Consider the following 23,954-nt stretch of genomic DNA (forward strand, 5'->3'; position numbering starts at 1 on the left):
GAAAACAATAGTATTCATGCTCGTTCAGCCTATCCAACATTGGATCAATGAATGGTAAGGGAAAGTGATCTTTGTGAGTTGTTTTGTTAAGATTTTAGTTTTCTATACAAATCCTCCATCCAGTTACCATTTGAGTAGGTATCAGTTTGTTATATGCATCTCTTACTATTGTCATTCCTCCTTTCTTTGGAACAACTTGAACTGGGTTGACCCATGAGCTATCAGAGATTGGATAAATAACACCAGCATCTAACCATTTTAGAACTTCTTTCTGGACTACCTCTTTCATTGTCGGGTTAAGCCTTTTTTGATGTTCTACTATCAGCTTGACTTCATCTTTTAACAGAATTTTATGCATGCAAATAGAAGTACTGATGCCTTTGATATGTGCCAATACCCACCTGAGAGCTGCTTTATGTTTTCTCAGCACCTTAATAATTTTTCTTCCTCTATTTTGGAAAGCTTTGCAGAGACTATCACAGGATAAGTGAAAGCTTCTCTAAGATATGCATATCGAAGGTACTCTGGTAGAGGTTGCAATTCCAAAATCGGTGCTTGTTCACTGGTTGATTTTACTTTTGGTGGTGCTTGTCCCAAATCTTCAAAGTACCTTCTGCAGTTAGATAAGAGTCCATCCAACATGTATATTCGACTATCTCAGCATCCTCCTCCAGTACATTATTTACCAGACATGCTTCCAACGAGTCACTTGGATGCTTGACTTTCTCACTAATTAAGGAGTCTACCACTTGAATGTTGAAGCAACTCTCTTCCATATCTGGATGTTTGATGGCTTTGAACACATTGAAGTATGATGAAGTCTGCTGGAAAGATGAACTTGCCCACTTTACCCAAGACATCTTCAATTATTCCTCTTGGATGCTTTAGTGACCGGTTAGCCAGTTGCAGTGTTACTGTGGTTGGCCTTGCTTCACCTAAACCAAGTTTCTTTAAAATAGATAAAGGCATGATATTAATACTTACACCTAAATTGCATAGAGCTTTTTCAAATATAGAATTTTCAATGGAACATGGTATAGTAAAACTCCCTATATCCTTAAGTTTAGGAGGCAATTTCTTCTGCAAAATAGCACTACATTCCTCAGTGAGAGCAACAATCTCATATTCCTCTAGCTTTCTTTTGTTTAATAGGATGTCCTTCAGTAATTTCACATAGCTTGGCATTTGTTCAAGAACATCTACAAAAGGAATGTTAATCTGTAGTTTTTTAAACATATCAAGGAATTTAGAAAATTGCTTATCAAGCTTATTCTTCATGAGTCGCTGAGGAAATGGAATTCTTGGTACATTTCTTTTGTTGGTTCTATCAGAGCGTCAAATGTTTTCATGCTCTGAAGTGGTTTGGCCACTTGCTCCTCCTCTTCTTTGCTTGCACTCTTGTTTCCAGCAGTCTACTCTGCTTCTTTTCCACTTCTTAAGGTTATGGCCTTGCATTGCTCCTTATGATTAATTTCAGTTATGCTTGGTAGATTTCCTTGTTGTCTACCCATTAGCATATTGGCTAGCTGACCAACTTAAACCTCTAAATTTTCAATTGTAGCTGCTTGGTTCTGCATATTAGTATTCGTTTCAGTCATGAATCTGCTAGTGTTGTTTGCTAATTGTGTCATAGCTTCTTCAAGTGTTGATTTCTCTTTCATGCGCTCACTTGAGGATGGAATGGTTGGATTCTTCATGACAGTTTGATTGTTTCATGAAAAATTAGGATGATTTCTTCAGCCGGGATTATATGTTGCACTGTAAGGGTTGTTATGCTAGTTGTAATTTGACATAAAATAAGCATGCTCTACTTGAGACAAAGGGTTCCCAACTTAACACTCTTCACTTGGATGGTTTCCATGGCAGAAATTACATGTTGTATGGATGACATTTGTTGTTAGTTGAGTGGCTTTTAGTTGTTGAGTAAGCAAATGGACTTGAGATGTTAATGTCGTGATAGCATAAATTTCATGCACCCCAATAGTCTTCTTCTGTATATTTTTTTCATTATATGAATGAGTGAAAACGTGCTTTCGTTGTTGTGGAATAAGAAGCCTTCATATCTTAATACATGTATTTAATTTATTCGGAGCTATTAGAGCAGGATCCACTTTTCAAGGAATATGATGGCCATTGGTAATTGTTCATGGCCATTTCTTCCAATAAGCTGTAAGCATCATCCTGTGAATTACTTATAAAAGCTCCTGTTGAAGCTACATCGATTAGTGTTCTTGTGGAGGTTTGCTAATCCATTGTAGAAATTTTGCGCTTGTATCTACTTTGGAAGTCCATGGTAAGGGCACCACCTAAGAAAATCCATATATCACTCTCATGCCTCATACAGTGGTTCACTCTCAAGTTGGGTGAATTTTGAGATGTCAATACAAATCTTTGTTGTCTTAGCTGGTGGAAAAAATTTAGCAAGGAATTTATGAGCTAAATCTTTCCAACTGATGACTGAGTCTGCAGGCATGGAGTTTAACCAGTTCGTCACTCTATCTCGTAGAGAAAAAGGAAACAATTTGAGGTGAATGGCATCATCAATAACGTCATTATGCTTAAATGTGTAACAGATTTCCAAGAAACTTGCAATATAGGCATTAGGATCATCACTCGACAACCCATAAAACTGAATTGAAGTCTGAATCATCTATAATATTGCTGGTTTGATCTCAAAATTATTGGCCTCAATCCTTGGTTACCTGATAACATAATGGATTCTTGTTACTTGTGAGAGAGCAAAATCTTTAAATGCCAGTGTGTGTTGCTCAGGATTTTCATTGTTTGCCATGATGTTTGAGTTGTTCTGAGTCCCTCACATTTTCTTTCTTAATTCCTTTGCAGTTCTCTCAATCTCAGGATTATAAGGCAGCAACGGCTAATTTTTATTGCTTCTCATGCACTAGACAAACACCTAAAAATCTAAAGGCAAAAAGTAATCAAATTAGATCAAATTTAACTCATATTAATATTATTAGTGATTTTATCTTAAATCCCCGACAACAGCGCCAAATGCTTGTTGATTAATTTTGTAAGTGCAAGAATCGTAACAAATAATAAAATGATGAGTAGAGTATCATCCCATGAGGATTTGTAAAAATTACTACTAATTACCAAAATCGTTTATATTATGATCTATTTGAGGAATCGAATGAGATAGTTTACGAAACAATAATTAATGATTCAAAACAAACAACCAACTAATTAAATATTATTGAATTCAATTCTATTGATTCTAGGATTTCTGACTTCCTGTAGCTATTTCCATGTGAACTTTCTTAATTGAATTAATTATTCCTAGCATTGATAATCAGGTTTTTCTAATTTAAACACTAATCTCTCTCAAGTATCAATGAATTATTTCGACAATCAAACTTCATATACTCTACGAAATTTCTGAACTTGTCTAAATTTATTAAGTACCATAAAACCTTTAAAGATTACAAAAGTTCCTAGGATATCTTTATCTTATAGATTTCTTAAGGTATTTCAAACACTGTCTAAAATAATTATCACTTCTCAATCTCAAATTGAATCCCAAATCATGCAAATGTTGGCCAAACATACATAAGCATTAAACATATAATGAAATACTCAACAACAAATGTATTAATTCAACCAAAGAAATTGTTCACATATTCATAGTAAGGTTACATCAAAAATCCTAGAACAAAAGTCTACTCCATAGTTAAATTAAAGAGAAACAAACTTGATACAATGAACATCACTTAAAAGTAGAGAATTGCAGAAGAATAGCTAGGTGTCTTCCAATCTGCTTTGATTTTCAACTCCCTTTTTTTCTTTGTTTTTGTCTCCACTTTTTGTGTCACCTCCTCTCTTCATCTTTTTTATTTGTATTGTAAGGTCTCTCCCAGTCTCTCTGTTACCCTAGCTAACCCCCCCTTCATGTCTTTTATATTCTAGCCTTTTTACCCCCCGATGGGATGAAGAAAATTTCTGTAACAACCCGGCTTTCCAAGCCCAACACAACAGTAAATTTTTTTTTTTTTTTTTTTTATTTTTTTTATGCATTCAATCCACATGGTGCCGGCAATCAATGAATCTAAATCCTCACATCATCGAAATACAATCCATACAATCAACATTTCATTTCAAAGTGAATCTTACACAAACACGTAATATTAAGGTTGCTTGATTTGAAGTTCATATTAAAATATATACATAGACATGAGTTTACAGTCTTCTCCTACTAATAGTCATCACAATTTTAAACAAAAAGGATCTAATAAAAGTTATACATTCAGTACATTGATCCATACAAAATACATTGTGATTTAAGATACATCTACATAATTCCTTGCAAAATAGGTTCCCGTGTATCGGGTTTCCTAGACATCTCGTTGGTGTGAAGTCCCTGCAGCAGTACAAACATTTAAGAGAATGCAAATATTTAATAATAATAAGAATGGTAACTCACGGTTTGGCAATTAAATAAAACATTAACAATTATAATTTCTTCATGTATTTGCTACAACAACTAGTAGTACATATAGATACACAAGTTTTCGGATGCCATTCGCCAAAACTACTCATTCATTTGTGTCGGCCATCCATGGTGAAAACTGCGTTGCTGCCGATCAAGGAATCGGCAGCGAAAACTGTGTTGCTGCCGGTCCAGAATCGGCAGCGGAATCTGCGTCGCTGCCGATTTCTGTATCGGCAGCGGAATCTGGGTCGCTGCCGATCCAGAATCGGCAGCGGAAATCTGCGTCGCTGCCGATCCAGAATCGGCAGCGGAAATCTGCGTCGCTGCCGATCCAGAATCGGCAGCGGAATCTGCGTCGCTGCCGATCCAGAATCGGCAGCGGAAATCTGCGTCGCTGCCGATCCAGAATCGGCAGCGAAATCTGTGTCGCTGCCGATCCTGGATCGGCAGCGAAGGCAGCGAAGTCACTCTTTTATCCCGGCCATCCATCCGTTTGGATGCCATTAGCCGAAGCTAATCAGTCCTTCATCCCGGCCATCCATTCGGACGCCATTAGCCAAAGCTAATCATTCTTTGTCCCGGCCATCCGTTTGGATGCCATTAGCCGAAGCTAATCACTCCTTTGTCCCGGCCATCCTTTCGGATGCCATTAGCCGAAGCTAATCATTCTTTGTCCCGGCCATCCCTTCGGACGCCATTAGCCGAAGCTAATCACTCTTTTGTCCCGGCCATCCATTCGGATGCCATTAGCCGAAGCTAATCAATCTTTAATCAACATTTAAGCGTTCAACAATCTAATATCGGTTCTAACAATATGATAGTACTCAAGTTAAAATATTTCAAGATTCAACGTAAGAAAAAGGAAGGTGCAAGTCACCTACCTGCTCCACCTGTGGGTCGATCCTGTCTTGATGATGGTCCAATCCCGACCGCACCACCTAAGACATCAATGGTCACAAATCAGCACAGTTGTATTTATTTTATTTTTGAATCATACTCATCATCACACTTATTTCAAGAGTTCATATGTTCACATTCAAGTGTTCCATATTTTACACCATCATAACATGAGATTGTTACTAGCATTTAAGTCATTCCTGCCTAGGAGGCTTATTGTAGGAATTCGGCAGCGAGAACTGGTTCGCTGCGGGCTGCCAGTTCGGCAGCGACAACTGTTTCGCTGGCGGCAGCCAGTTCGGCAGCGAAAATTGCATCGCTGTTGGTGCCCCAGTTTCGCTGCACAACGCACACTCGGCAGCGAATATCAATTCGCTGCAGGAAGTTCAGTCGCGGTAGCGAAACATAATTTCGCTGCGCAACACACAAATCGGCAGCGAATATCAATTCGCTGCAGGAGGTTCAGTTGCGGCAGCGAAACAGAATTTCGCTGCGCAACACACAAATCGGCAGCGAATATCAATTCGCTGCAGGAGGTTCCGTTGCGGCAGCGAAACAGAATTTCGCTGCGCAACACACAAATCGGCAGCGAATATCAATTCGCTGCAGGAGGTTCAGTTGCGGCAGCGAAACAGAATTTCGCTGCGCAACACACAAATCGGCAGCGAATATCAATTCGCTGCAGGAGGTTCCGTTGCGGCAGCGAAACAGAATTTCGCTGCGCAACACACAAATCGGCAGCGAATATCAATTCGCTGCAGGAGGTTCCGTTGCGGCAGCGAAACAGAATTTCGCTGCGCAACACACAACTCGGAACCATCAATTTCAACACATAGTTCTTCAACAAAAATTCCAGCAATAACATCACAGCAGAACACATTAAATTCCAGCAAGAACATCACAGCAGAACACATTAAATTCCAGCACTAACATCACAGCAGAACACATTAAATTCCAGCAAGAACATCATAGCAGAACACATTAAATTCCAGCACTAACATCACAGCAGAACACATTAAATTCCAGCAAGAACATCACAGCAGAACACATTAATTGCAGCAACAATCATCACAACAAAACACATTAATTCCAGCAGCAACATCACAACAGAACACATTTAATTTCAGCACCAACATCACAGCAGAACACATTCATTCCAGCAGAACACACACACATGCATGCTGGCCTACCCCATAGTTAAAGCCAGCTTCTACCATAATTGTTAGATGTTCTGAAATTGACTTTATTTCACTTCTGTTTGCTAGATCTCCTAGTTAATTTCAGTTTCCCCCATAGTTGGCTTAGGTCTTAGATCAATTTTTCTTAGGGTTTTTCTTCTTCATTTTCGTTTTTGATCTTAAGGGGGAGAGGAAAGGGAGTTCCATGACCCATACCTTCTGATTTTAACCAAGTTTGAGGAAGGTTTGACACTATTATTTTCTCTTCAGCTGCTGGTTCTCCTCCTTCTTCTTCCTCTCACGTTTTCCAGCTCTCTTTTTCCTCTCCTCTATGCAGCTGCCCACTCCTCTCTCAAGGTCTCATCTCTCCCTCACAAGCTCACAAGACACTCTACTAGTTTGATTCACGTTTTTGATGTGAAAGGGGAAGGGAAGAATGACATGCAGCTGCTGGTTTGGGAAGAAGATGGGTCATTCTCTCTCCCCTCTTTGTATTTATAGTACCCATCAAATGAATTGGGTTGTTTGGGGGTGGGTTTAGGTGTGTCCTTATCCTTGTTTGGTTTATCTAAAACCAGTTTTACCCCTCCCTCCCAGCTGTGCGTCACTGTTGATTGAGAAATCGGCAGCCGAAAACTGCGTCGCTGCCGATTTCTGCATCGGCAGCGAAAACTGCGTTGCTGCCCAATCCAGAATCGGCAGCGAAAACTGCGTCGCTGCCCAAACCAGAATCGGCAGCGAAAACTGCGTCGCTGCCGATTTCTGCATCGGCAGCGAAATCTGCGTCGCTGCCGATTTCTGCATCGGCAGCGAAAACTGCGTCGCTGCCCAATCCAGAATCGGCAGCGAAAACTGCGTCGCTGCCGATTTCAGCATCGACAGCGAAATCTGCGTCGCTGCCGATTTCTGCATCGGCAGCGAAAACTGCATTCATCACCATCTTTCTCTCTCTCTTTCTCTTTAAATATATATATATATATATATATATATTTGTTTGGGTGTTTACATTCTCCCCTCCTAAATATGAATTTCGTCCTCGAAATTTTAAAAGTTTCACACTCCATACCTGGTAGTTCAAATAAATTGGGGTACTTTTTCCTCATCTCAGCCTCCCTCTCCCAAGTTTCCTCTTCTACTTGAGCATTTCGCCATAAGATTCTGACGATGGGGATCTTTTTGCTCCGTAACTCCTTTACTTCTTGATCTAGTATCCTTATGGGTCTCAATTCCAGTGTTAAGTCTTCCTTGACTTCTACTGGAACCTGGGGTAGAACTCGGGTGGGGTCTATGTCAGCCTTCCTTAACAAGGAGACATGGAACACATTATGGACCCTGGCTAACTGTGGGGGCAAATCCACCTTATAGGCTACTGGTCCAACTCGTTGTAAGATTTTGAAGGGTCCGATGAAACGGGGAGTTAACTTCCCTTTCAACCCAAACCGTAACATGTTCTTCCATGGGGCTACCTTCAGGAACACCTGGTCCCCCATACTGAACTCGAGAGGTCTTCTCCTCACATCGACATACTTCTTCTGTCTATCCTGCGCGGCTTTGATGCGATCCCTGATAGTTCTCACTTTCTCCGTGGTAACTTGGACCAACTCTGCGCCATATAACTTCCGGTCCCCAATTTCCTCCCAACACAAAGGAGTTCTGCACCTCCTACCATACAAGGCTTCATACGGGGCCATCCCTATTGTGGCTTGATGACTATTGTTATACGTGAACTCCACCAATGCCATGTGTTCCTCCCAGTTTCCTCCAAATTCTAGCACACAGGCCCGTAATAGGTCTTCCAAGACTTGGATGACTCTTTTCGATTGGCCATCCGTTTGAGGGTGAAACGCAGTGCTCATGTCCAACCTTGTCCCCAAGGCATGTTGTATGCTCGGCCAAAGTCGAGAGGTGAACCTGGGATCTCGATCCGATACAATGGACACCGGAATCCCATGAAGTCGTACCACCTCATTTATGTAGATCTTGGCAAGCTTGTCCACCGAGTCGGTCATCTTTACGGGCAAGAATAGTGCGGATTTCGTCAACCGATCTACAATGACCCATATCGCATCATTTCCTTTTCTCCCTTTGGGAAATCCTGACACGAAATCCATGGTGATCATCTCCCACTTCCATTCTGGAATTTGTAATGGTTGTAATGGTCCCGCAGGCCTTTGGTGTTCAACCTTGACTTGTTGACATATCCCACACTTTGACACATACTCAGCTATGTCCCTTTTCATATTAGGCCACCAATAGAGGTGTTTCAGGTCTTGATACATCTTAGTGCTGCCAGGATGTATGGAGAATTTGGACTCATGAGCTTCTTGCAGAATCATTCGTTTGACTGTTTCATCATCAGGCACGTACAACCGTTGTCCCATCATCAAGGATCCATCATCCGCTACTCGGAATTTCATTTCTACCCCGGCCTCCACATTCTTCCTAATCTTGGACCCCACCTTGTCATGGAATTGAGCATGTAGTATATGTTCTCGATACGTTGGTCGCACCAATAATTGGGCTACTAACCCACCTCTTGCATCAATTCCCAAATCTGCACCCAACTCTTTTAATTCTGCCAATTGCCGCTCCTTTCCCACTGTTAAGCTTCCCAAGGAGGCTTTACCTTTGCGACTGAGGGCATCTGCCACCACGTTTGCTTTCCCCGGGTGGTATTCTATGGTGCAATCATAATCCTTAATGAGCTCTATCCACCTTCTTTGCCGCATGTTCAACTCCTTTTGCGACATCAGATACTTCAGGCTCTTATGATCAGTAAAAATTTGGGTTTGAGACCCATACAAATAGTGTCTCCATATCCTCAAGGCAAATACTACAGCTGCCAACTCCAGGTCGTGCACCGGGTAGTTCACCTCATGAGTCTTTAATTGCCTTGATGCATAGGCGATCACCTTCCCATGTTGCATCAAAACACACCCCAATCCCTTCCCCGAGGCATCACTATATACCACAAAACCCTCGGTCCCTGAGGGAAGAGTTAAGACTGGAGCAGTGGTGAGCCTCCTGTTCAATTCTTGGAAGCTTGCCTCACATTCTTCTGACCACACCCATTTCTTATCCTTCCTAGTTAGCTGGGTCAAAGGGGTTGCAATCAGGGAAAAACCTTCGATAAATCTCCGATAGTATCCTGCAAGTCCCAGAGTGTTAGTTGTTAGGGCTGGAGGAACTATACGTTAACAAGCTAGCTTTGAAGTGTTTGTCATCGTACCATAACTTTCCAAACGATTTGAGTTCATTTTATAAAAAATAACCAAGGCAACAAAAAAAATTAATGAACAGAATAATTAATCAGTTTGGTTTGACTAAATTAATATGCAAAAGTATATTTTCGCATGAATTCTAGAAAAGCCATGCTATTCTTTTAGAAAAGCCATGAATTCTAAAAAAATTGAAACTAAAAAGGCACTATTGAAATAACAGAACCGAATTGAACACAAACCGGAAAAAACCGAAAACAAACCGGAAAAAACTGAGCCAAACTGATAAGTTTGAATTGGTTTTTGTTTTAAAATGGTTGGATCCATCAACGTTGGGTCCCGGCCTATCAGGACCTGCCTAACCAACATTATTGATCTTGCGTCAGGACTCAATCTCTTGGGTCCTGCGTCAGGACCCACTTTTCTTGGGTTGTGTCATGATCCAACGCACTTGGGTTTGACGTTACAACCCAAGGCTAATGAGTCCGGCGTCAGGACCCAGTTTCCTTGGGCTGCGTCAGGACCCAAGGCTAATAGGTCATGCATCAGGACCCAGCTCTCTTGGGCTGAGTCAGGACCCAAGGCTAAGGGGTCCTGCCTCAGGACCCAAGGTTCTTGGGTCTTAGGTTTCTAAATATAATTATTTTTATTATAATTAAAAGTATTAATATTAAAAATAGTATTATTTGTGTTATAAATATAATTATTTTTATTATAATTATATAATATTATTAATAAAATAATTAATAAATTTGAAAAAAATATTATCAATATTGAAAAACAACCATAGATTTGATTTGAAGTGTAAAAATAATGATGATTATTATCGTTATGATTATCATTATCATTAATAAATTTTAAAAAACTATTATTACTATCGAAGAAAAACCATAATTTTTTTTGAAGGATTACAAAAAATAAAAAATTTTGGCAGACAAGTGAAATATTATTATTAATATTATAAATATTATTGTTGGGTTTGGCGTTGCAGTCAGACTCAGTGCTTTTGAGTCCAACTTTGCAACCAGACTCAATGCTTTTACATCTTATATTTTTATGATATTTAAAAGGTAAACCTGCGGCATAGCACCGGACACCAAACTAGTATATCCTAATTGGTTTCTATTTGAAGTTTCACCCATATGATATTCTATAATAAGAACATATCCGAAGTCATCTTTACGCTTCTGCCCTTGACCTGTAGCATATTCTATATTTAATGCCCACTCCAGTTTCAAAAAATGCAGAATAGAAACCGCTCCTCCTGAGCCATGGTGCTTCTTCCTTGTACTGTTGCTTTCCTACTCCTTTCCTTCTTACAGACTGTAAAAATCGCAAGTAAGTTTGCGTCTCTTTCTATTTTAATTACCTCCTTCCATTTCTAAAGAATTTAGCTTAACTGAGCTGTCTTCATTTCAGTCTATGAAAACAAAAAATGTTGGTGTTCTGTTTTGTCGTTTAAAAATTGCTGTCTGATCATCTGCTTTAAATTTTGCTGCTTTTTGTGCAGACCCGCAATCATTCATCGGTATAAACTATGGCCAAGTTGCGGACAACCTTCCACCACCACCATCCACCCCAAAGCTTCTTCAATCCACTTCAATCCAAAAAGGTCCGATTATATGGATCGGACCCCGCCATAATCGAAGCCTTAGCCAACACCGGAATTGGAATTGTTATCGGCACTGCAAATGGTGACATTCCAGGACTAGCCTCTGATCCCAATTTTGCCAAGAGCTGGATCAACACAAACGTGCTTCCCTTCTATCCAGCTAGCAATATCATCCTCATCACTGTTGGCAACGAGGTCATGACTTCCAATGACCAGAATCTCATGAACAAGCTCTTACCAGCAATGCAAAATGTACAGAATGCTCTAAATGATGCATCGCTCGGGGGTAAAATTAAGGTCTCCACAGTTCATTCGATGGGAGTGCTTAAGCAGTCGGAGCGTCCTTCTTCTGGAAGCTTTGATCCAAGTTATGGGGATCTGATGAAGGGCTTGTTGGAGTTTAATAGTGCGAATGGTTCGCCTTTCGCAATCAATCCCTACCCTTACTTTGCCTACAGAAGCGATACAAGGCCTGAGACTCTTGCTTTTTGCCTTTTCCAGCCGAATGCAGGACGAATGGATGGAAACACTAAGATCAAGTACATGAACATGTTCGATGCCCAGGTGAGAGTAAATCAAATTGCAAGTGCGAAAATTTTGTATCAATAGATGATCTAATAAAAATGCACAAATAAGCCCGAGTCACAGAAGCAACACCACAACACCACCAGCAACAGCAGCCACCGCCACTGACACCATCACTAGCAACAACGACAGCAGCACAAGCACGAGCACGAGCACGGGCACTGGCACAAGCACGAGCACGAGCTCAAGCACGAACACCATCACCATCAGTAGCGGCGGCAACAAAGTATATTTGATTAGGATTTTCAATTTAGATTTGTTGGATGGGTTTATGGGACTTTCTTTGATTTTCCTTTTCTTTTATGACTTGCATACTTAGAATAAGAAGTTGTAAAGAGACGATGAATATGGGTTAAGGTTTTTCTCTTTATTTTATAAGTTTCTTTGTCGAATCTATTGTTTAGGAGTAAATTGAAAAAATAATTGGAAAATGAGTTCAAGGGATATTTGTTGGTTGAGTATTATTATTAATGTTTTTTTTTAAAAAAAAAAACAATTCAGCTAAAGAGAAAAAGCAAGTTAAGTTTATGAGCTAGCTCTATTTACACTTTTACTGTGTGCCAGGCTTTTGGATCCGCCATTTAAGAGAGGCTCAAAGCTCTTAGGCCTGATATTACAGACAGACCACTTAAACTTGAGTAAGTTTATTGTTATTATTTATATTATAAATATTTTGAAGTTTATTATTATTATTATTATTAAAAATATTATTATTTGTATTATAATTAATATTGCTAATATTAAAAATATTATTATTTATATTATAAATTTTATTGTTTTTATTATAATTAATATTATTAATATCATAATTAAGAAAATTTAAAAATATATCATTAATTTTGAAAAAAATTATAAATTTTAATTAAATGATAAAATTATTATTATTATTATTAATAATAAATTTGAAGAAAAATATTATTATTATTAAAGAAAAACAATAAGTTTTATTTGAGGAGATTAAAACCTATAATAAAATTATTATTATCTTTTTAATTGCTCTCGATGTCTCTATTATCTCCATTAGTAATGATAAAAAAATGTTGAAAGAAATATTCAATTTTTTAATACGCATCATTATCAACAATATTTGAAATACATAGAATCATCATTTTTAAACAAATAAATTCAAAATATTCTTGCAAATTGCATCTTCAAAAACCCATTTAATTTATTCTAATAGATCCAGTCACTAACAGCACCACCACAAGTAGCCACCAAAAGCAACAATACGTGCTCGTGGTCGTGCAATTGCACAAAGACCATTAGCATCAGTAGTAACAACAATACCAAAATATATTTAATTAGGATTTTCAATTTAGGTTTGTTATATGGGTTTATGGCACCTTTTTTTTTGCCTTTTCTTTAATGACTTGCAAACTTAGAATAAGAAGATGTTAAAAAATGATGAAGATGGGTTAGGAATTTTCTTTTATGACTTGTTTTGGAGTAAATTGAAAAAATAATGATGTAACTAGATTATTCAATAGTTTCACCCACAGTTAACTAGTGTTTTGCCTATTATATATATATAAAATGCCTTGATATTCTTTGTTTTATGTTTTGAAGGTATTTTTGGATGAAAGATGCAAAAAGGAGTAAATTTGAGGTAATTGGCAGATTTGACGTTCAGTTGATGTTTTGTGCAGAGCGTGAGTTCTAGAGATTGAAATGAAGTGATTCCAGTGAAATTAAAAAGCTAACATCCATACCTTTCTATAAATGTAATGAAAGAAAAATAAAAAGAGAAAGATCATAGAGATCACATCCTTCAAAGTCAAATCTCGCAGTCTGCCAATGTTGATCCTTGTCCATTCAAAATTCAATATCTGGAGCTTCGGAATTCCAATTAATGCAAACTCAATTTTTTTGGATTCTTTACTCAAAGATATATAAACTCTCCAAATTTCAACCAAAAAAGATGTCATATGAGGGAGATATGATTTTTTAAAGATGACAACTGAATTCTGCCAGCAAACAGGTTTCGTGAAGAACCGAGTCCAAATTACATTCTGAAGCATCTAAATCGACATCCAGGTTTTTCTATCAGCAATTTAGCTTCTCTAAGTCAGAGATTGAAGATTTCATGCAAGGCTATTTCTTCTTTTTAGGGAAAATAGTTATTGAAGTACTTAAATGTAAATTGTCAACTTAAGAAAGGGCTATTTTATAAAATAAGGACTAGGGTTTCTTAGCCTATAAAAGGAAAGAGAGATGAGAAAGAGGAGAAGAAGGAGGCAGCAGCCAGTAGAGAATAAACACAAATTCTCTCCTCTACAAACCCAAAAATTATGCTCTCTTCATTATTTAGGAGTAGTTGTTCAATAGTTATGCAAGGCTAAGCTCTTTTCTTGGTTGCAAGGACACAAGAAACCTTCGGATTTCAAGAACTGTGAGATTTATTCTTCCTTTTATTTTCAGTTTATGTTATGAATGAGTATGATTGTTTTTCTATGCATATTTCCTATGATTGTTGTTGATAATTGCTAGAGCGGACTCTAAGTTATTGTTGTGAACAATCTATTGCTAAGTTTAATATCAAAACCGGAGTTGTGATATACGAACTTGTGAAGCAACTAAGCTTGATAATTATGGTGGAACTACATTAATGAACTTAGAGAGAACATTTGAACAAAGTGACACAAGCTGCGGACATCTTGGATGTTCATCTTGATGAAATTATCTAGTTCTTAAAGTTGCCATTAAATTGAATCATTAGTGCGGACACTTTGATTGTTTGTTGGTTAGGATTAGTTATACGGCGGATCCGTTAATTAATCAACGTTAAGAAAAGATAAAATTTCAGAACATAAACTGCAATTTTCGTTGGTGAATGTGTGCTTGCGACCAAGGTTTGTTTTCTTGATAAATTTTGATTTCAATTAATTTTGTTAGCTAGTTTAATTTCTTCTATATTTTAGATCATCACAAATCAAAAACCCCCCAAATTGCATAACGTATAGCATAAAAATCTGAACTAAATCTTCCTCATGGGATCGACCCCTTGCTTACTCTAATACTATCTTGTGTGTTGTGTTTTAAGCTAGGGTAATTAATTTGTGCGACCACGACATCGCAACAAATAATTAGAAAATTAGTTTAGGGAATATTTGCTGGTTGAGTATTATTATAAATTAAAAAACAATAATTTAGCAAAAGAAAAAAGAAAGGAAAAGTTAAGTTTATGAGCAAGCTCCATTAACACTTTTATATGGTGCGCTCAATTCCCAATCCAATGGAACAATGAAAGGTGTTGTTGTATTTGGCTTTGTGAATTCTTTATATATTTTATATATGGACCAACTGACTTATTTGGTAGAAATTTGATCTTTATGAGTATAAAAAATCCCAATTTTGGTAGTTTCATTGGTGGATTGTGAATATTTTTGCATGATGCTATAAAATATATACAACCTTGTTGCAGGTGGTTAATAAAAAGATAAAAAAGGAAATGAAACCATAAAACACCCCTATCTTCATTAACCAAAGGAAGTCCTTCACCAAACCCAAAACTTTTACTGCGTAGTCCACCATCTGTTTGTTGAATTTAAACACCAAGAAACAGAAACATTTATGAAAAAACATTACAAATCAAAGAAAGCTCAAACACCAGTAGATCCAAACCCTCCAACACCTCTCTCAGTTGCATCCAAATCCTCGATTTGTATGACATCAGGAGTTACAATTTTCTCAAGAATCAACTGTGCAGTTCTATCGCCAACCTTTACCTTAAAATCAACATTAGAGTAATAACCCTATCAGGCCTCTGTAATCAGCATCTATGACACCAACACCCACATCAATTGAGTGCTTCAATTCCAATCCCGATCTTAGTGCTAAAACAACAAAACTCAATTTTAGAAACAAAACCAAACCATCCGTGAACATAAATTAAAAGGTACGAAGTGAGATTTACCAATACAAGCATAGGCAAACTTCATTCTTTATAAGTGAATTTTACACTCAATCGCCCTGTAACTCGATCACAATTTCAGGACCATAACAAATTCTTATCAGAGCAGGAAGTTATGTGTAATTCCTATAACAACTTACAGACAATTTGAGATCTTCATGAAGATGTATCAGGAGAATCGATAGAAAGTTAGAACCGAGAGGGACCAACTTTATGCTCGAATTGAAGAACTTTCTTGTGGCTTGGCTGCAATCAGATTAGAGGTTCATCAAGGAGATTATCATAACCCAATTTTTGACCATTTTATTTTAATTATTATTATTATTTTATTTACTGAAAAGGATAAAAAAAATGACGGTGATAAAAAAATAATAATGATGAAAAACAAGTAAAATGAAATCAATGAAGAATGAATTAAAATTTGGGTTAAGAGCAATATGATTGGAAGTTTTGGGATTTAATTAAACTTTGGAATTAATCTAATTAAGCTTGGAATTAATTTAATTAATCCAATCAAGGGTTTAATTGGAGAATTGATAAGTTTTGAGACTTAATTAAGCTTGGAATTAATTTAATTAATCCAATCAAGGGTTTAATTGGAGAATCGATAAGTTTTGAGACTTAATTGGACTTGGATTTAATTAAATTAATTAAATCAGGGATTTAATTGAAGAAATAACAAAGTTTGGGGTTAATTGGGGGCACGATTGCAATAAATTAAAATCCAAGGACTACATTGAAAATTGTGTGCAAATGCAGGGGGCCATTGCAGTTTAAACCAGGGACTTAATTAAAAAACTTTTAAAACTTCAAGGGCCAAAACACAAATCATCATTACACATCAAAACGACGCCATCTGTGGATACGCTGTTCATCTTCTTCAACGGACGCCCGCTGCCGCCATTACACCTGCAAGCAATGGTTGGAAGAAACATATTGTTCTCTGGCTATAAAAGCCAGAGAACAAAAGGTCACAAGGGGCAGACGGGAGGAGAAAAAAGAGCAGATTTGCGTTCCTCTGTTTTCTTCTCAAAGAAACAGAGGAGGCCACAAGCAGCGGAGGAGAAAGATAGGGAAACCACAAAACCAGAGAAGAAAGAAACCAAAGAAAAAAAACTGGGGAAATTCAGAGCAAGGGAGATCGAGAACAGAAAAAGGAGAGAGGGACTGAAAAACAAAAAAAAGCAAGGGAAAGAACACTGAAACAGGAACACAACAAAAAAAGAAGCCAGGAACAAAGAGGAAAAACAAAAAAAGAGATCAGAGAAGGCGAAGAAAAACCCAAGAGAGAGAGGGAGAGAGACGAAAGAAACCGGAAAGAAGAGAAACACAAGCAAAGCACAGAACTTTTAGGTTCATCTCCAGAACTCCCATACCATAAATAGGCTTCCCTCACCAGTTCTGACTTAAGAAAAACAAGAGAGAAAACCGGCCAAGAGAGAGAGAGATGGTGTTCTGAAAACAGAGTAAAGAAACGAAAAAACAAGCCGAAACAGAGACACAGGAAAGGAATACAGCATGAGATACAAGTAGAAGGAGTAATAAGAAAGTCAAAGGCAAAAGCGTCGCCTTCAGCAATTACGCACAAATTCTTTGCAAAAGAACCAGGTAAGTCTTCTGCTCTGTGTTAACCCAAATTCAGTTGCCCGCTGTTTGTTAATTAATTTTCGCCATCTGTTTTGAATTCAATATCAAGGGCCATGCACGCATGATTTAGATGACATGTGCCTCGTGTGGCACAGCTGGGTCCAGCCCCGCCTATGTGGGCTGAGCTGGGTCCAGCCCCGCCTATGTGGGCTGAGCTGGGCCCAACCCGTCAAAAAAATAAAAATAAAAAAATAAAAAACAGAAAAAAAAAATAGAAAAAATAAAAAATGTGTATGCATGAATAAAAATAATGTAAATTTATTGGTTTATTCACTAATGCCAGAGTCAGGAATAAAAATACCGGTTTAAATTTATATTATTTTTATTCATTGTATTTTATTTTATTTAGCTAGAAAAATAAAAAAATATGTACATGCGTAAAAATAAATTTTTTTTATTCACTGGCGATAGAGTATGGAATAAAAAATATTGATCTAATTTATTTTAAAGCTACGTAATATTTACCAATGCTAGAGTTGGAGATATTCGTAGTTGAATTTTCACTGACGCCAGAGTCAGGAATATTATAAGCAAATTATCATAGCGTAAACTAATAAACATTTAGCAATTTAAGACAAAACCAGCAATGCAGTCTGCCTTAGGCAGAACTTTTAAGGGGTGATAATATCTTCCACTTTACATAACCAATCCCGAGCCATAGAATCTCTGTTGACCAGTTAGGGTTCCTAGTGACCATAATACTAGGTGGCGACTCCTTAGACAAGACATTTTTCCTTAAAAAAACCAGATGCCAGAAATCCATTCTTTCCATGATATACTTTTATCTTTTAGAGTCGTCGCGATGTCGGGTGCGACAGAGATGATGGAAGTGTGAACAGGGGACTAAGAGGACATCCTCAAATGGTTAACCGTTTGGAGGGACGTATGTGACATGACCAAAAGATTGATGTTTTCTCCTAAGTGTAGGAGTGTCGAAGTAATAAATAACTCGGCAAGACCGGGGTTGAACCACAGAGAGGTTAATTGTATAAATTATAAATAACAATACAACAACAACAACAACAATAATAACAACAATAATAACAATAATAGTAATAGTAATAATAATATTAATAGTAATAATAATAATAATAATACTCAGTACGTGGCGTTGTTATACCTGAGAATGATCTAAAAGATCGGGTCACAGGTGTCCAGCCTATATACTGAGTTTATGAAAAGATCAAGGAGATATATTATATAATATAAATAGATTTCTGATGCGAATGAACAAGGCAAGACCAACAATGTCAGGATCCTTGATAAAACACAGAGCATACTTAACGTACATAAATAATAACAATAATGTAAATAATAATAATAGTAGTAGTAGTAGTAGTAGTAGTAGTAAAAAAGAAGAGGAAGAAATTAATGAGAACATTGAAATGGAAGATTACTGTAAGGATTAAACAATGATAAAAATAAATGTTAAGGTTAGAGGATTCACTAATGGTATTTCAAACAAGTATAATATAAACTCTTATTACTCAATTTGGAAACCACACTCGAATGACGTTTCAATCGGATGATTTGTCATTAATAGCTCATTATAAATTGTTAACATGATCATATTAATATCTTATTTATGTAACACCAAACTTTTAAATATTTTCAGAAATTCATGATGCTAACTTATATTAACAACAAATCAAGTTCCTTTCATAGCACAGGTGTAAGTAATACCATACGGTTGGGCTATGAGAGTGCCAAGCAAAATTCAGACCCGCAATTGTTGAAGGAAAATATACAGAACAAGTGAAGCTATTGGACCCTGGAAGTATAAAGATGGCTTGCTTTTCTTTGAACAACCAGTTTATTCGCTACACAATTCCCCTCTTGTTCCATCCATAATCTCGACTGTCTATAATAGTAACCATGAGGGCTATCATAAAACACTTCATCGCATAGCTCAAGACTTTTATTGGCAAGGAATGAAAACTTTTATCCAAGCTTTTATGCGACAATGTCTTATCTGCCAAAAACACAAGGCTGAAAACTTACATCCAGCAGGTCTTCTTCAACCTTTGCCAATTCCACTTAAGACCTGGTCGAATATCTCTATGGATTTCATTGAATGACTGCCTACCTCCCAAGGAAAGTTGTTTTGCTGGTTATGGTAGACCATTTTTCGATGCATGCATATCTCCTTCCTATTGCTCATCCATATACTGTTGTGAGTGTAGCCCGGTTATTCTTTGATAATATTTTCAAACTTCATGGCTTGCTTGAAACCATTGAGTGATCTTGATGTAACGTTCACAAGTTTTTTTTTTTTTTTTGACTAAATTGGCTTTCAGTTCTACTTATAATTCACAAAGTGGTATACAAACAGAGGTTGTCAATCCACTACATGATTTCACAGTTTTACCGACGGAAATATTCTGTCGGTGTGTGATTACGAGTTCGTCGGTAAATTATTTACCGACGTCTTCACCGATGGAATACGTCCGTCGGCTTTCCTTTCGTCGGTAATTCCATATTCTGTTGCTATATTGGTCGGAAAAACAAAAAACAATTTGTCAATGGCTTTACAGACGGAATTTGCGAGCCAAAAAAAAAAAAGTTTCCCACTTGAAATATACCGACAGATTTCATTCCGTCGGTGATATCGTGAGTTACCGACAGAAACGTACCGTCAATAAATTTGTCGGTGAGTGTTTGAAATATCGACCGAATATATCCATCTGTAAATTTGTCGATAATTGTGGCAGCTACTATCAAATGCCGACGGATTTATTCCATCAGTAAAGCTATCGATGAAAGTATGAATTACCGACCGAATGTATCTGTCTGGAAAGTCGTCGGTGATTGTGGAAACTAATGCCGATGGATTCATTCCATCGGTAAAACCCTTTGTAATAGTTTTTTTCTAAATTTGTTTTTTTAAAAATTATTTAGAATATATAATATAAAATTATATAAATTAATGCTAATAAAAACCAATTATGCAAATAAAATTTATATTAAACATTAAAAAAAAAATCAAAGTTAAATAATATTCATTACAAACTGAATGTGTTTCAAAAAAAATATTAAATGAAATTTTAAAGGTAAATAATGTTTATTACAAATTAATATAAAGATGGAGATGGAGGAGGACGAGGAGGAGGCTGGTGGTTATATGGCAAAAAAGGATTAGGCGCACATGTTTCACTATGTGATGCCATGTTCATGACCATTTCGCGAAGCTTTTCATAAGCCGCTTTTTGTTGTTCAGACTCCACTCTTTGTTGTGCTTGAGACGCTTTGAGTTGTGTGTAAGCCTCTGATAGGTGGTCGTATTTTTCGGTGAGCTGAGCTGTGTGTTGCTGCAAGGCCACAAACTCCTTAGATTGGGAGCTCAATATTGATTAGGAGCTCCCAACGGTTGAAGCACTACGGGCCGACCGCAAGGTAGTTTAACATGTAGAAGTTAGGGCACATGTTAATTTTCTGGTATCCTAAACCGAGGGGTTTCATCATGGACTTTGCAACATAGAAGTTCTCTTTCAAGTTGTTCCTTTCACGTAAAATGCTTCTCGTCCATTCAATAATTTTGTCATACCCGGCCTCACTCAACCCGTGATCTAACTTGATGGTGAACACATGTGCTACGGCCGATAATTTATTGTGGTTTGTGTAGCCATCCTATAATGGTTCGTCAAAATCTTTCAACAAATCAAAAAACCTAGTTGCATTTGCATTAGGTTCTTCTTCTACGATTGGACATTGATTGACATTACCTTGATTCATTCTCATCAGAATCTTTCAACAAATCAAAAAACCTAGCTGCATCTGCATTAGGTTCTTCTTCTACGATTGGACATTGACTGACATTACCTTGATTCATTCTCATTGCTTCCATAACCATATTTCTATAAGGATTAGTGTTGTCATTTGCCGCTTCATGCATGTTGCTAGCACTAGAAGTTGACCCAACCACCGTTTCTCCCATTCTCCTCTTACTAACAAATACTTTTCCATGTGCATACCAACACTGGTAATTCTCCATAAACCCTTTGTGTAGAAGATGCATCATTACAACATCTGGATGCAGATACTTTTTATTTTGAAACTTCCTGCATGGACACCTAATACCGCTTCCAGTAAAATTTCTGGGAATAGATGTTGCGAAATTAATAAAACCCTGAACCCCGTTACAATAATCCATCCTTCACAATCCTTGGGGTGAATCTCGATACATCCATGAACGATCATCCATGACTAATATCGAACCTCTATAAAATTATGATGACATCATGTATTAATTAACTAAGTTAAGTAAATAAACTTGCAAAAATATTACTTTACCTCGAGATTATCTAACAAACCAATCACAACTTCTCATACATATTAAATATTTATTATCATTTATCAACGTCCATACAAATTAATATATATAAATTTACGAAAATTACCACTCCGCAATACCATTGATAAAACTTAAAATGGACCCGTTAAGCAAGCTATTAATTATTTCCAAACAGCACATGTAATTCGGTAATTCCATAAAGTTTTAACAATTTACAAACAAATACAATTTTACAAAATCTAAAACAAACCATAACAGGTATAAAATTATTCATTCATATACTACAAGTTTGTTTGAGAAATAACAATAAAACATGTACATCTACTAACAAAATACATATACTGAAAAAACAATAAAATTAACATTTAAATGTTGAAATTTAAAAAGATAGAATTACTTACAAAAATTGATAAAATTCATTGGTAAATCAGAACACGGATGCTGTGACCACAAAATTTCAAGAAATATAACTTGTGCTGAGATGAGAGAGATTTTTGTTTGAGGGGAGGGGGGGTTGGTTGTTTGCAGATGGGGAGAGTTTGGATTAGGAAGAAGAAGGAGAAATAGGGGTGGAGAGGGTCGGCAGAGAGGGCATATATTAACATTTTCCATCGGTGAGTCTGTCGGCTATTCTGATGGAAAAATCGACACGTCACCGTACGGATCTGCCATTTCGAATCCCTCGGTGATTCCGTCGGCATTTTAAACGGTGAACCGGTCACGTCACCGTACGGATCTGCCATTTCAAATCCCTCGATGATTCCGTCAGTATTTTTAACGGTGAACCAATCACGTCACTGTACGGGGCTGCCGTTTTGAATCCGTTAGTGATTCCGTCGGTAAAAATCACCTTGCCAAAACCTCCACGTCAGCGAACCGCCTTTTTTTAATTATTATTCTGAACTTTCCATCCGTAATTCAGTTGGTAACTACCGACGGACACTTTTTGTCGGTAGTTACCGACTGAATTACGAACGGAAAAAGTTCCGTTGGTAATTTCGACCTCAAATTACCGACAAAAATATTCCGTCGGTAAATCCGTTGCTATTAAGCGAATTTCTGGTAATGATCGCACTATCAAGATGTATTTGCGTTGCTTTACAAGTGACCGTCCTCACCGCTGGTTTCAATGGTTACCTTGGGTGGAGTATTGTTACAACACAAGCTACCACTCCTCTCTGAAAGCTACTCCATTCAAAGTGGTGTATGCCCGCTCTCCTCTCACTATGTTGTTTTATTGTCATGGATTAGCTAAACTTGAAGTTGCGGATCAGGAATTAAAATCCAGGGAATTGGTGCTTCAAGACCTTCGAAACCGATTACTTCAGGCTTAAAATTCCATGAAGGTATGATGCTAAACATCGTCCTGTTCAATATAAACTGGGTGATCGGGTTCTCCTCAAACTCCAGCCTCACCGCCAACTTAGCCTCTCTTCAAAATGGACACTAAACTTTCACCCAGTTACTATGGTCCTTTTTCCTATTTTAGCCAAAGTGGATTTTATGGCTTAATAATTAGACCTTCCCTCCTCCTCTAAACTAAACCCTGTTTTTCATGTTTCCTGCCTTAAACCTTTCCATGGAACTACAGTTCCAATTGAACCCTCTTTGCCTATTCTGACACAAGGCGAAATTCAACCTCTTCCTAAAGTTATTCTTGATTCCCGATCAGTTAACAATCAGCACCGGGTTTTAGTTCATTGGGACGGGTTGTCCCTTGCGGAATCCTCTTGGAAGGATGTTGACTCTCTTCGCAATCGCTTCCCTTCTTTTGCACTTGAGGACAAGTGCCGTACAAATGGGGACAACGATGTTATCAGCGACCACATGGATAATCTCTTTATATTGTAAGCTGGAATGTGGTTATAGTAAGTGAAAATTTTCAAACTTTTACTTGCATTGAGATCGTTGGGTGCTGGACATAGTAGTTTTTAAGTGCTCAAAAGCTTGAGCTACCTCATCTGTCCATTAATTTGAAAGAATCAATGCGTAACATAGTTGTAAGAGGAGATGCAATTGTACCATAATTCTAGACAAACTTTCGGTAACAGCTAGTAAGTCCCAAGAAACCACGTAAGCCTTTCACACTACTCGGCTTTGGCCAATCAATCATGATATTACGTGGAATTCATTGGTATTTCGAGTTTTCAACAGCCAAGTGTTCTATTC

General features: G+C 37.4%; 1 pseudogene; it reads left to right on the top strand.

The window, feature by feature from the left end:
- Positions 1-814: 814 nt before the first annotated feature.
- On the top strand, positions 815-23,636 carry LOC118047246 (glucan endo-1,3-beta-glucosidase 7-like; annotated as a pseudogene).
- The last annotated feature ends 318 nt before the right edge of the window (positions 23,637-23,954 follow it).

This window comes from Populus alba, chromosome 14 (assembly GCF_005239225.2).
Source record: "Populus alba chromosome 14, ASM523922v2, whole genome shotgun sequence".
In the NCBI taxonomy this organism is placed as follows: Eukaryota; Viridiplantae; Streptophyta; class Magnoliopsida; order Malpighiales; family Salicaceae; genus Populus; species Populus alba.